The following is a 12,119-nucleotide window of genomic DNA, read 5'->3' as shown; positions in this document are numbered from 1 at the left end:
TGATTCTAGAAAAGATTAAACAAGCCACCATGGTTAATTTAAGTGTTTATTTATACGCCTCTGAGAACGTTTTCAGAACTGCTGTTGTCACTGAAGGGTACATATTAAGAGAAAGTGCCTAATTAGAGATTAGTTTTGAAGGACTAGTTACAGATGACCTAATCCAAAAGCTTTCAGAATTAATTGTTTATAATTTATTTTGAATTTATTTCCCTGTGAACTTTTAAAATAGACCTCAAAGTTGACTATGTATCAGGCACTGGGCTAGGTGTTGAGATGATATGGTGAACAAGACTATGCCCCCTCTAAAGGAGCTTGCAGGCCAGTGGCGAGGATGGGATGAGTAAATAGGAGAATGTAAATCAGTGCCATCACATGGTATGAAAGAGGGAAGTACTTACTGAGTACCTTAACCCAGGTTTGGTTTGCCAGAGGAGACTAGTGATGCAGGTAGTTGAGGTGATGGTGAGTCTGGTGTCACAGGGAAATTGCAAGCCGTTCACTGTGATGGGTGGTCGCTGGGGGAGGGAGTGAAGGAAATGTAACCATGCACATAGGCGCATAGGCTTGAGAGGTAGTATTCTGTGCACTGTACAAAGGAGTCTGAACACTATTTGAACATAAGACAAGCCATTAACGGTTGTAAGCAGAAGGGTAACACTATCAAATGTGCCCTTTAGAAAGTTTACTTTTCTGTAAAAAGGTGGAGGGGTTTTAAATGATTTAAAAAAACAAACAAACAAAAAAAAAAACAAAAGCAAAAACTAGAGGCTGAGGGACCTCTTTTGACAGGCTTTCCTTGAAAAGGGTCAATGATGGTTGTGGTCTGAATAGTGGTCAAGACATTGGAGGGAAATAGAATACAAGCTGAATGTGTGGATTGGTGGTGACAGTCAACAAGCCTGGAAACATTGGAAGAGTTCATGGAATCGGTTCAGGAGATGTTAAAAATTTGAATTATCGGTAGGAGAACTAAAGAGACATCCATCCTTTTTGCGTTGGCTTCACATTTCTTAATCTTGTTAAAAGTCCAGTTTGGGGGAAAATGATTTCTCTATTTCAGAGGCTTTCAAATTTTTTATTACAACCCACAGAAAGAATTATATTTTACATCGTTATGCACATGTACAGAGAAATGGAAACAAAAAAATCCACAAAACAGCAATCACCCTCTTTACATATACCGTACTCTGATATTTTCAATCCTGCTACCATTTTTATTATCTCTTCCCAACATAGTACATTTCATGATCATGAGTATAAAAGTTTAACTTAAGTAATGAGGAATGCTCTGAGGACATTTTCTTCCTTTGAACACAAGGTTTTACGCAGGAAAATATGCCGGAAAATGTTCTGGACTTTGAAATCAACGCTGGATTCACAACTTACTAATTATCCTGCCTAAGGCAATACCTTCTCCTTGAGGACATATGGTAATTCTACGAGCTATGATTTATTAACATTTTCTCCATAGCAGGCATCGTACTAATTTACACCAAAAAAGCAAAACAAAACAACCCGAGGTAAGGATACAATAGTAATACCAAATTAAAGGATTGCTATCCTGATTAAATGTGATGATCCCTAGCATAGAATCTGGAACCTAGTAGTTAAAAAAATGAATGAATGAAAATATATATAATGTAAATCATTTATTAAAACCTTTATTAAACAGGAACTTTTTATTATATAGTTTCAAATATTCAAAAGAATACACACACACACACACGCACGCACACACATGCACACACATGCACAGATGTTTAAAGAATTACACTAACAAATCATAAACTCATGTACTCAGCAATCAGCTTAAGAAACGATATATTAGCGACACCTCGGAAGCACCCTGTGTGCTCCTTGCCATCTCATCTTCTTTCTTTCTCCTCAGAAGTAATCACTGCCCTGAATTTTGTGTTCTTCTTTCCCTTACGTTGCTGCATTGTTTTCCCACATTTATATGAATCTTTAAAAATATATTGTTTCCTTTTGCATCATTTTGAAGTTATATCCATGGAATCACTTTGTGTACATTTTTTCTGTGACTTGCTTTTTTCCTCTCAGTATTGAGCTTCTGATATTCACCCAAGAGGATACATATAAAAGGAGCTCATCCACATTTAGTGTTTGATACCTCACAATTTATTTATAAATGGATGGGTTATTTCCAGCTTGTTTGTTCTTTTATTACAAACAATGGTCCTAAGAGAGATCTTGTACATGCTTCCTGGTACACATATGCATGAGTTTCTAGAATTGCCAAATATAAAACAGGACTTCCAATTCAATTTGAATTTTAGAGAAAAAATGAATAATTTTTTAACATAAGCACGCCCCATGCAAAATTGGGATATACTAATACTGAGATTTGTCATATCTCTGGAATTAAATTTAACTAGGTGTCCTGTACTTTTATTTGCTTAATCTTGCAATCCTATGGAATTCTTATTCTTAGGAGTGGAATTGCTAGGCCACAGGGAACACACAACTTCAATCTTTGGGGTGTTGTCAAATGTTTTCTAAAATAGCTGAAACAATTGGCCACACACACCACCACCAGGAGATTATGAGTTCCCATGGCTTTATATCCTCACAGTTATGGAATGAACCATGTCCCCCAAAATTCATATGTTGGAGCCCTAACAGCCAACGTAACTGTGTTTGGAGATAGCTCCTTTAAGAAAGTAGTTAAGGTTAAATGAGGTCATAAGGGTGGGACCCTAGTCCAATAAGATTGACGTCCTTAAAAGAAGAGGAAGAGACATCAGAGCCCTTTTTCTCTCCATACAGAAGAAAGGCCATGCGAGAACATGGTGAGAAGGCGACAGCCTGAAAGCCAGGAAGAGAGGCCTCACCAGAAATCAACCCTGTTGGCAGCCTGATCTTGGACCTTCCAGGCTACAGAACTGTGGGATAATAAATGTCTGTTGTTTAAGCCACTCAATCAGTGGTATCTTGTTATGGCAGCCCTAATAGACTAATACCTTCATCAATATCTGGCATACCAGACAACTTTGTGACTCTGGTGGTAGGAAATGGTTTGTCTTTGTAATTTTAATGTATGTTCTTCTGATTACCAACAAAGTTAAGCATCTTTTTATATGTTTATGGGCCACTTCTGTGAAGTACCTACCTATGTCTTTGCCCATTTTCTTTTTGAGTTGTCTTTTTCCTATTGAATTACTGGATATTATTCCTTAGGTAATTATACATGGTTCAAATATCTTTTTAAAGTTTGTGACTTGACCTTTCCAGTTCTCTATGGTATCTTTTGATGAACAGAAATTATTAATTCTGATGAAACTGATTTATCTTTTCCTTTACGATTTACGCCTATTTCTCTTGCTTAAGAAATCCTTTCCTAACTTGATATCAAACATATTTTCCTCCATTTTCTCCTAGAAATTTAAAACTTTCTGCTTCACATTTTCACCTGTAAATACATCAGTGATTGATTTTTCTGTATGGTATGAAGTAGAGATTTGATTCACTTATGTTCTATTGTCCCAGCATCGTTTATCAAATGACGCACTCTTTTGCCGCAGGTCTACAATGTCTCTTATCTTATAAACCGAGTTTAAATATATGCTCCTATATATCTCTATTTTGTTCTATTGATCAAACACTCTTTTGCTACTCCACACTAGACAGTTTCTTAATTACTATAACTTTATATTAAGTCTTGATAACTGGTAAAGCAAGGCCTCCCATCTCATACTTTTTATTAAGCAGTCTTGGCTATTTAGAGTCTTTGTTCTTCTGTATAAAATTTAGAATCTTCTTGAAAATTTCCCCAAAGAATCCCTGTTGGGATTTTCATTATGTTGGACCTATAGATCAGTTTGGGAGGACCTTTATGATTTAGAATCTTCATATCCGTGAACACAACCTAACATGCCATTTATTAAAGTCTTTTTTAAAACGCATTTAAATAATGTTATAAAATTTTATTAAATGTTTGTTCTGCATATATTGAGGTCTCATATCATCTTTCTCCTTTAATCTGTTAATAAAATGAATGATATTTGTCGATTGTCTAATATTAAGCCACCCTTGATTTCCTGGAATAAACCTAACTTCGTTATGTTGTACAATCTTTTTTAAACATCACTAGGTTTTTCTATTTTTTTAGTTAGGATTTTTGCATCTATACTCATGAATGAAATTATACTATATTTTTTTTATTCTACTGTTCTTCCCAGGTTTGTGTTACACTAGCCCATAGAATGAGTAGGAAAGTATATTAGTCAGTTTATGTTCTGGTAACAAATAAACCCTAAATTCAAATGGCTTAAATGTCAAATTTTACTTCTTGTTCACTGGTCTGCAGATCAGCTTCAGCAATACTGGGCTAGGCTGTGCCCAGCTGGATTCTACATGTTTTCTCATTCCAGGACCCAGGTTAAAGAGCAGGCACTCCCTGGGAATAATCTTCACACAGACAATCCCAAAGTCAAGGGGAAAGCCACATGAATAGAATGGGGATGTATTATCTTATTCTAGGGAGAGAAGAAAAAGTGAGGAACAATATTACAATCTACCACAGGGAGTGTTCCCTTTTTCCTGTGTTTTAGAAAACCTTATAAACAATTGAAATGATCTTTTTCTTGAATGTATGGTGGTGCTTATCCATAAAAGCATCTGAAACTCGTGTTCCCTTTTTCCTGTGTTTTAGAAAACCTTATAAACAATTGAAATGATCTTTTTCTTGAATGTATGGTGGTGCTTATCCATAAAAGCATCTGAACCTCGTGCTTTCTTTGTTAGAGGAATTTTAACTATTAATTCAATTTCTTTAGTGGTTGTGTGTATTTTCAGATTCTATTTCTTCTTGAAGTTCTTTAGGTAAGTCACATTTTTCTAGAAATATATAAATTTCATTTAGCTTTTCAAAATTATTGGAATAACATTGTTTTTAATGTTGTTCAGTTGTTTTTTAAAACTCTGCTAGAGCCATAGCTACGTATGCTTTGTCATTTCTAATGTTACTTGCCTTCCTTCTCCATATCACTATAGGTTTATCTATTTTATTTTCAAATAAAAAACTTTTTATTATGTTGATTCTTTTGATATTAGTTTTGTTTCTCATCACAGTGAATTTTTTTTTTTTTATAAATTTATTATTTATTTATTTATGGCTGTGTTGGGTCTTCGTTTCTGTGCGAGGGCTTTCTCTAGTTGTGGCAAGCGGGGGCCACTCTTCATCACGGTGTGCAGGCCTCTCACTATCGCGGCCTCTCTTGTTGTGGAGCACAGGCTCCAGACGCGCAGGCTCAATAGTTGTGGCTCACGGGCCTAGTTGCTCCGCGGCATGTGGGATCTTCCCAGACCAGGGCTTGAACCTGTGTCCCCTGCATTGGCAGGCAGATTCTCAACCACTGCGCCACCAGGGAAACCCCATCACAGTGAATTTTTAACCTCATTTTCTAAAAACACTTGAAAGACGTACTACATGTGATGAGAAGCACTAATTTCACCTCTATTCTCTCTGTATAAAAAATGATGCCCAATTATAGACTAGTGTCCTTTTATGAATATTTCAAGGGTTGGTAAAGTTGTTAGTAGATTGAATGCAAATATTTATAGTGCAAATTATCTGCAGTATAATCATCTTCCATGCAGCCTGTAATAATCTTGACACATTTAGGTAAGTTCTTAGGTTAATTAAAAACTCCCAAATGGCCTTTTCTGAAATAAATAGGTACATGTCACAGAGATGTTTCTGTCTGTGCTTGGAACTTTATGATAGCCTTATATGTTGTAACACACATAGAGGTATGCTTATTTTTTTATAGTAAATGTCACTTCTCTCTATTATTTCAGTGCTACACAGTATGACAAAATGCATGAGGCAGGAATATTTATAGAATGCATGTTTTTGAGGGTAATTACTTTGAGATTTTAAAAACACATCGTTGTCTACATTAATAGTGATTGTGTCCACATCATAGAGAACACTACAAATCATATAGCTATCACTAAAGAAATTATTTTTAAAACATTCAAACATTTTATGGCTCTCTGCTTATTATTCATATTTTGTACATTTTTAAATGTCACAACTACTCTATGGTTCATTAGTTCAGTTTCTTTTCTTCATTATAAAACTTACTTAAGTCATGTGCTATATCCTAGCTTGTTCTCATTCTTTTAGATCAAATATTTATATTGAAGGATCTCTTCCTCTTTTTAGTTCCCCAAGTGTATAGTTACTTCAATTAGTATTCTTGAGTTTTATAAAATGCAGAAAATAAGAGAGGAATACAAATAAGCAGAAGTGTCACAACAGTTAATTTTTTACCTTATACACAGACAGCATGATTTTATTTCTGTTTTGCCTGGCAAAACAGGAAAGATAGGGCATGTTATTGTGAGTATTTTATTTTTAAGAAAGTGAAATCAGGGACTTCCCTTGCGGTCCAGCAGTTAAGACTCCGTGCTTCCACTGCAGAGGGTGTGAGTTCAATCCCTGGTCGGGGAACTAAGATCCCACATGCCACGAGGTGCAGCCAAAAAAATTAAATTAAATTAAATTAAATTTTTTTAAAAAGTAAAATCAAAGTGAAAGTACACTGTATTTCTCACTTTAACTTACTTTATTGCTAAAATCTAATTATAATCAAGTGATTCATTAAGGATTACCTGATATGTAAGTGAGCAATGAAAGTTATTTCAAGTTTTCTTCTACATCTGAAAATAGTTTTCAAAACTCATAAGAGATTTTTCCATTTCTGAAACACATTGAAAATTACAGAATTCAGGTTCACAAAGTTGTTTGATAACAAAGTTGAGAAAATAATTTTCTCCGCCAAAGTAGCATTTTAGTCTCATCAGAAAGGAAAAAAAAATGAGATGGCAAATACAGACATATAAATTTAGGGTCCCTGGAGATTTTCTTCTTTTACTCAAGGTGAACCTTCTTTTTCTAATACAAAACATACAAATTAGATTCTTAGGGATGAAGCAATACGATGTAGAGATTTTTTAAAAAATACATTGGATGGGATTAAAAAGAAAATTAGACATTTCAGAAAGAAAGATTGGTGAACTTGAACACATAGCAATAATTCACTTCTGAACCCATTCAAATCTGGTTCTACCCTCACTTTTCATGTAGACTTTCTCTCCGGGTCATCTCCTTAGTTGCTACTAGTATCCTCCATCTGTAAGCTTCTCATCCTTCGTGTAAGTATTCTCAAGGCACCCTCTCTTCTCCTACTTCCTCACTTCTCCCCTCTCTTCCTCACCCTATATGTTCTCCCTGGACAATCTTATGCATGCTCATGACTTTAATTATAACCTTGCTGTTTATGACTTCCAAATTAATAGCTGACTCAAATCACTTGCCTGTCTCAGATCCATATGTCCAATGTCAATGTTTTCTCCACTTGGAATGCTCTCCAACTCAACATGTACAATAAGGGATTTATCTTCCCCAGAAGCATACCTATGACTTACATTCATAATCTCATATAATGGCACCACCGTCATCCATTTACTGAAGCCAGAGACTTGGGAGTTACCCTAAATTTGTCCTTTCCCTTAACTATTGAATGAATCATCAATTTCTATCAGTTCTTCCTTTTATATCAACCTCACTACCACCATTTTCCTACTACTAACATACTGTGGGCCCTTGTCAGTTTTCCCTTATAGGAGAACAACAAGAACTGCCCTATGGTCTTTCTGCTTCAAATTTTACCCACCCCTAGTCATCCCTTCAATTTGCTGCCAGAGAACTTTTTATAGTATACAGTTTGGACCATGTCATGGCCCTAGTTCTAAGTGTTTCAGTGGCTCCTTATCACACCAAAAGATAAGATGAAAATGCCTTACCGATGTCTCGTTGCCAAATCCTCTGCCTATCTGCTTGGTATCATCTCCCACCGGTGCTAGTTGCAGAACACCTCATGTTCTCATGCAGCTCTATGCCCACCCATGAAGGACCCTCTCCCTGGACATACTATCTCCATACCCTGACTTCTTACCTCAATATCCCTGAAAATTCCTACTCATCCTTAACTCTCCTTTCAAAAACTTTCTCCATAAAGCTTTCTAAGATCCTGCCAGTCAGTCTTAAGTGCTTCCTCTCCTATACACGCATGTGCTCTTTGAGTTTCATAAGACTAGGTGCAGAAAGAATTTGATGTAAATAAAATCATGATAAATCAGAGCATGCTTTCTCACCAATAAGACTGTACAGATTCCCAACGTAGGAGGGGTGGGAGCAGGAAGGAAATCAGAGGAAAAGGAGTTTAGCTACTGGTTAACCTCTGTGCCATTTGGACTGGGCTCTGGGAGAGAAGAGGAAAGGGTGTGGGGTGGGAAGTGATAACACAATGTCCAGATAGATTTGTAGGATCTGAGAGTAGAGAAGATCAGAGCATCTCCCTTGGGAAAGGAGTAGACCAATGGGAGAGAAATGGCTATATGGTGTATCTCAGCAGACAGGGCCACCGAGAATAGAGCAAAACTAGGATGATGGCACTGTGGGTCTGAGAGCTGCAGGCAGATAGGATTTCAGAAAGCCACATAATGTATTTTCAGGCTTCATGGGTCTTGTGGCAGCAAAACTGATTCCTGTGCACCAATGAAGGGCACAGAAGTAGCAAAAAGAGTCACGAGAACTAGGACCCTGACACACTGGAACCAGAAATAATAGATCATGACTCTCATGGACAAATTGCTTAGAGCCAATTAAGATTTACCCTTGGAGTTGCTTAGGTGTCCAACCTTTTCCTCATCTCCAACTCCAAAGGTAAATCGTAATTGATAGCCAGTCATGGTAGCCACGCCAAGTGATGGTGATTCCACTGGGGGTTCTAGGGAAAGCTTTGTTCACTGCTAGGAGGCCCTGGGAAAGACGACCCCTTTCTGTCTCTGAGCATTGTTGTCTCTTGATTATCTCTGCAACCACTGCTGCCATCTTATAGTCATGAGGTAAGACAGCCTGAGAGCAAAGCTAACATACAGAGGAGGCAGAGAAAAAGATGAATAAAGCAGGTCCTTTATGATATTGAGCCACTATATCAACCCCAAAAACTATCCTCCAATTAGGTGAGGTAATATGTTTTTCTTTATTACTTAAGCCACTTTGAGTGAGAATTTTCTGTTATTTGAAATCAAAGACATTCTACTTATACAATTTTCTTGTACCTCAAAAAACCTAAAACTTTCTCTTTAAAAAAACAGCATGATCCTTCCTCTTTGCTCATCTGTAGGAGTTTCACTATCGATGGTACACCCTCTGTCAGCCATTATATGTAGAAATTGTTCAAAGAAGCATCAAATAATGGCTGAAAGGGAGGCCAAGCTGGAGTACATAGTACACTTTATATAAATACACTCAGCTGAGGGTTGTGCAGACAGCACACATCAGTTGAGAGAGTTTACAGGGTGAAGAACTGAGACTCATTGGTTGAGGGTGTAGAGTTTGGTCTGCAATGCTAGTTTTCACCGCCTGAGTGCACAGGAGAGTAGTCAGCACAAGGAGGGGATATACATGAATGGTTCCTTAGGAAAACATCTCAGGGAGAGAGATTATACATTTAATTAAGTAATAATTTTATATAACTATAAAATTATATAAAAATCAGTGCTGCCTAGGTAACATCAAACAGGGTACCTAATCAGTGTGGTTTTATGGTCTCTGTTCTGCAGAAATTAGAAGCCTAAAGAACAGAAAAGAAAGCAGACAATGGGAGTTACACAGGCTGCTGTGGGGGCAGGCAGGCCAAGAATCTAAGAGAGGGAAGAAGGAAAGGCTGGAGGAAGAGGGAAGGAAAGTTAAAGTTTGAAGGACCTAGGGTGGTAGTGATTGCAGTTTAGCTCCATCTAACCATGAAATTGGTTGAGGAGGGAGGCAAGTGAAGGTAGCATGGAGTGACAGTCTGCAATAATTAGGAAAGGTTGAGTAGATATAATAGGGACAAAGACGTGGGAGAGAGGATGGACCAGAAATGATGATTCAGAGTCTGATATGTAAGAAATGGATCAAAGGGCAAAGGCTAAGATGCAACTAAGATGGCTGAGTGAGTGTGAAGGATGGAGGTCACTGAAGGACAGTGGAGGATGGGGATGAAGTACTGAGCACCACGTGCTAGCCTGTCATCTATATGGATGGAAAGAGGAAGACCATTTCAGAAAATAGAATATTCCTTCATTATTATCCAAATATTCCACACACAGAGATTAAAATTGCATTTAATGAAAGCGTTCAGCATAACACTAATCATCTCTTATTTATTTGAAAACACCAAGAGATACAGTACATATTTATTAAGGTGTCTGCCTTAGTCTGTTTCAAAGTGTAGTCACCATTCACACTGGCTTGCTGAGCCATTCCTGAAGGAAAACTTATGGGTTTGCTGAGAAGGCCATTTGATTACCTTGTACACAAATAACAATACTCATTTTTTGAAATTTCCTTTTCAATAACTGATGTTTTATGACAACTTTCTGCTCTGCTTACCAAGAAAGGTTGAGATGAAAAAATTAAACAACTCTGTCTCTAGTTTTCATTGTTTTCTTTCCTCTGCTGACTAGTTCTTTTTTGCTGTTGTTGTACATTTGTGTTTGTTTTTGTTTACTTCCTTGCAGGTTGTTATCCAGGCTGAGCCTTTGGATTCCAGAGGAGCTACAGCTTCACCCTCAAGATGCAGACTTTGCAGCCTCCTGGGCACCATCAGACACCTCCATTGAAGACCCAGAATGAGACCTTTGGACCAATGTCCTTAGACCACATGTCCTGTACGTTCTCTAACTGCTTAGAACTAAGGTCTTTGTTTCAACACTTTTCTTTGAGAGTTACGACTTTTATGTAATATGGAATGACAAGAGAACTTGAACTTTGAGATCCAATGGCTCTTGTATTTTTCCTAATTATACTTCCTAGAGAAAGTTACTTGACCTCTCTATGCCTCAATTTCCTGTCTGTAGAAAGGGGGTGACAATACTGTTTCTCATTCACAAGTATTATAAGGATTAGGTAAAATAACACATTATGATATCTGATAAAAATGTATGCTGAATGAATAGTAACTTTCTCCTCTAATTTTCTTCAAATAGGTAAAGATTCAGTTTTTTAAGCAGCCGGAAGACTTCATTTGGGTCTTTTGTTCCATTTTGTTTGTGCCTATAGCTCACGGGGAATAGAAATTTTCTTTCCAACAGACCTCTAATCCTGGCTTTTATGTTTGGTTTAGACTCCCATCACCCAAATTTCCCTCAGATTTTCTTTCTTTTCTTCAAATAAGTCATTAAAGTCACCCTTATGATGACTTATTAAAGTCCCATTAAATGGACATAAGCAGACACAATGCACCATATAGCACACATATAGCACAGATTTTCTAATATACCATCAATTGACACTACTTCAAATAACATGCATTTTAATTAATATTAAACTTACAAATAAAAATATTTTTCTTTATTCCTAGATTTTTTTATATGCTATATGAATGATCTCTTTAAAAAGTTTTTCGAGGACTTCCCTGGTGGTCCAGTGGTTAAGACTCTGTGAGTGGAAAAAAAAAAGGACTCTGTGCTCCCAATGCAGGGAGCATGGGTTTGATCCCTGGTCGGGGAACTAAGATCCTGCATGCCTCATGGCACAGCCAAAAAAAAAGTTTCCCATAAAGTGTTGATGATGCTTTTTTCTCTTTAATCTCCTCTTAACAGCAGAGGCATTCCAACTCCTGTCACCAATAATTATCATTAAGTGACAATTGCTGCCTCTTACAGTGGAAAAAAAAAAACCACAGGAATAAAAGTCAAGAGACTGTTTTAGCCCCAGCTCTGCTATCAACCAGCTGGGAGAAGTTGAACTAGCTCACTAAATATTCTGTTGCATTCAGTGATTAGAACAGAATTGCTCTTCCCAAATAGTCTTGAGCACATTAACTTTCTGTTAAGTAAGAAAAGGAGAGAGGGGCTTCCCTGGTGGCGCAGTGGTTGAGAATCTGCCTGCCAATGCAGGGGACACGGGTTCGAGCCCTGGTCCGGGAAGATCCCGCATGCCACGGAGCAAATGGGCCCGTGAGCCACAATTACTGAGCCTGCGCGTCTGGAGCCTGTGCTCCGCAGAGAGAGAGGCCGCGATAGTGAGAGGCCCGCGC

The 12,119-nt window shown here is 37.5% G+C and overlaps 1 pseudogene across 1 annotated transcript in view; it reads right to left on the bottom strand.

The window, feature by feature from the left end:
* The window catches only part of LOC309614737 (serine hydroxymethyltransferase, mitochondrial pseudogene), a 241,450-nt pseudogene extending 232,111 nt beyond the window's left edge, over positions 1-9,339 (bottom strand). The window contains exon 1 of the transcript XR_014249797.1: positions 6,408-9,339. The product of XR_014249797.1 is annotated as a serine hydroxymethyltransferase, mitochondrial pseudogene (transcript). The remainder of the gene's footprint in view (positions 1-6,407) is intronic.
* Positions 9,340-12,119: the final 2,780 nt, after the last annotated feature.

The sequence above is a fragment of the Balaenoptera borealis genome, assembly GCF_965194805.1.
Source record: "Balaenoptera borealis genome assembly, chromosome: 17".
NCBI lineage: Eukaryota > Metazoa > Chordata > Mammalia > Artiodactyla > Balaenopteridae > Balaenoptera > Balaenoptera borealis.
This window is presented reverse-complemented; position numbering and strand designations above follow the sequence as displayed.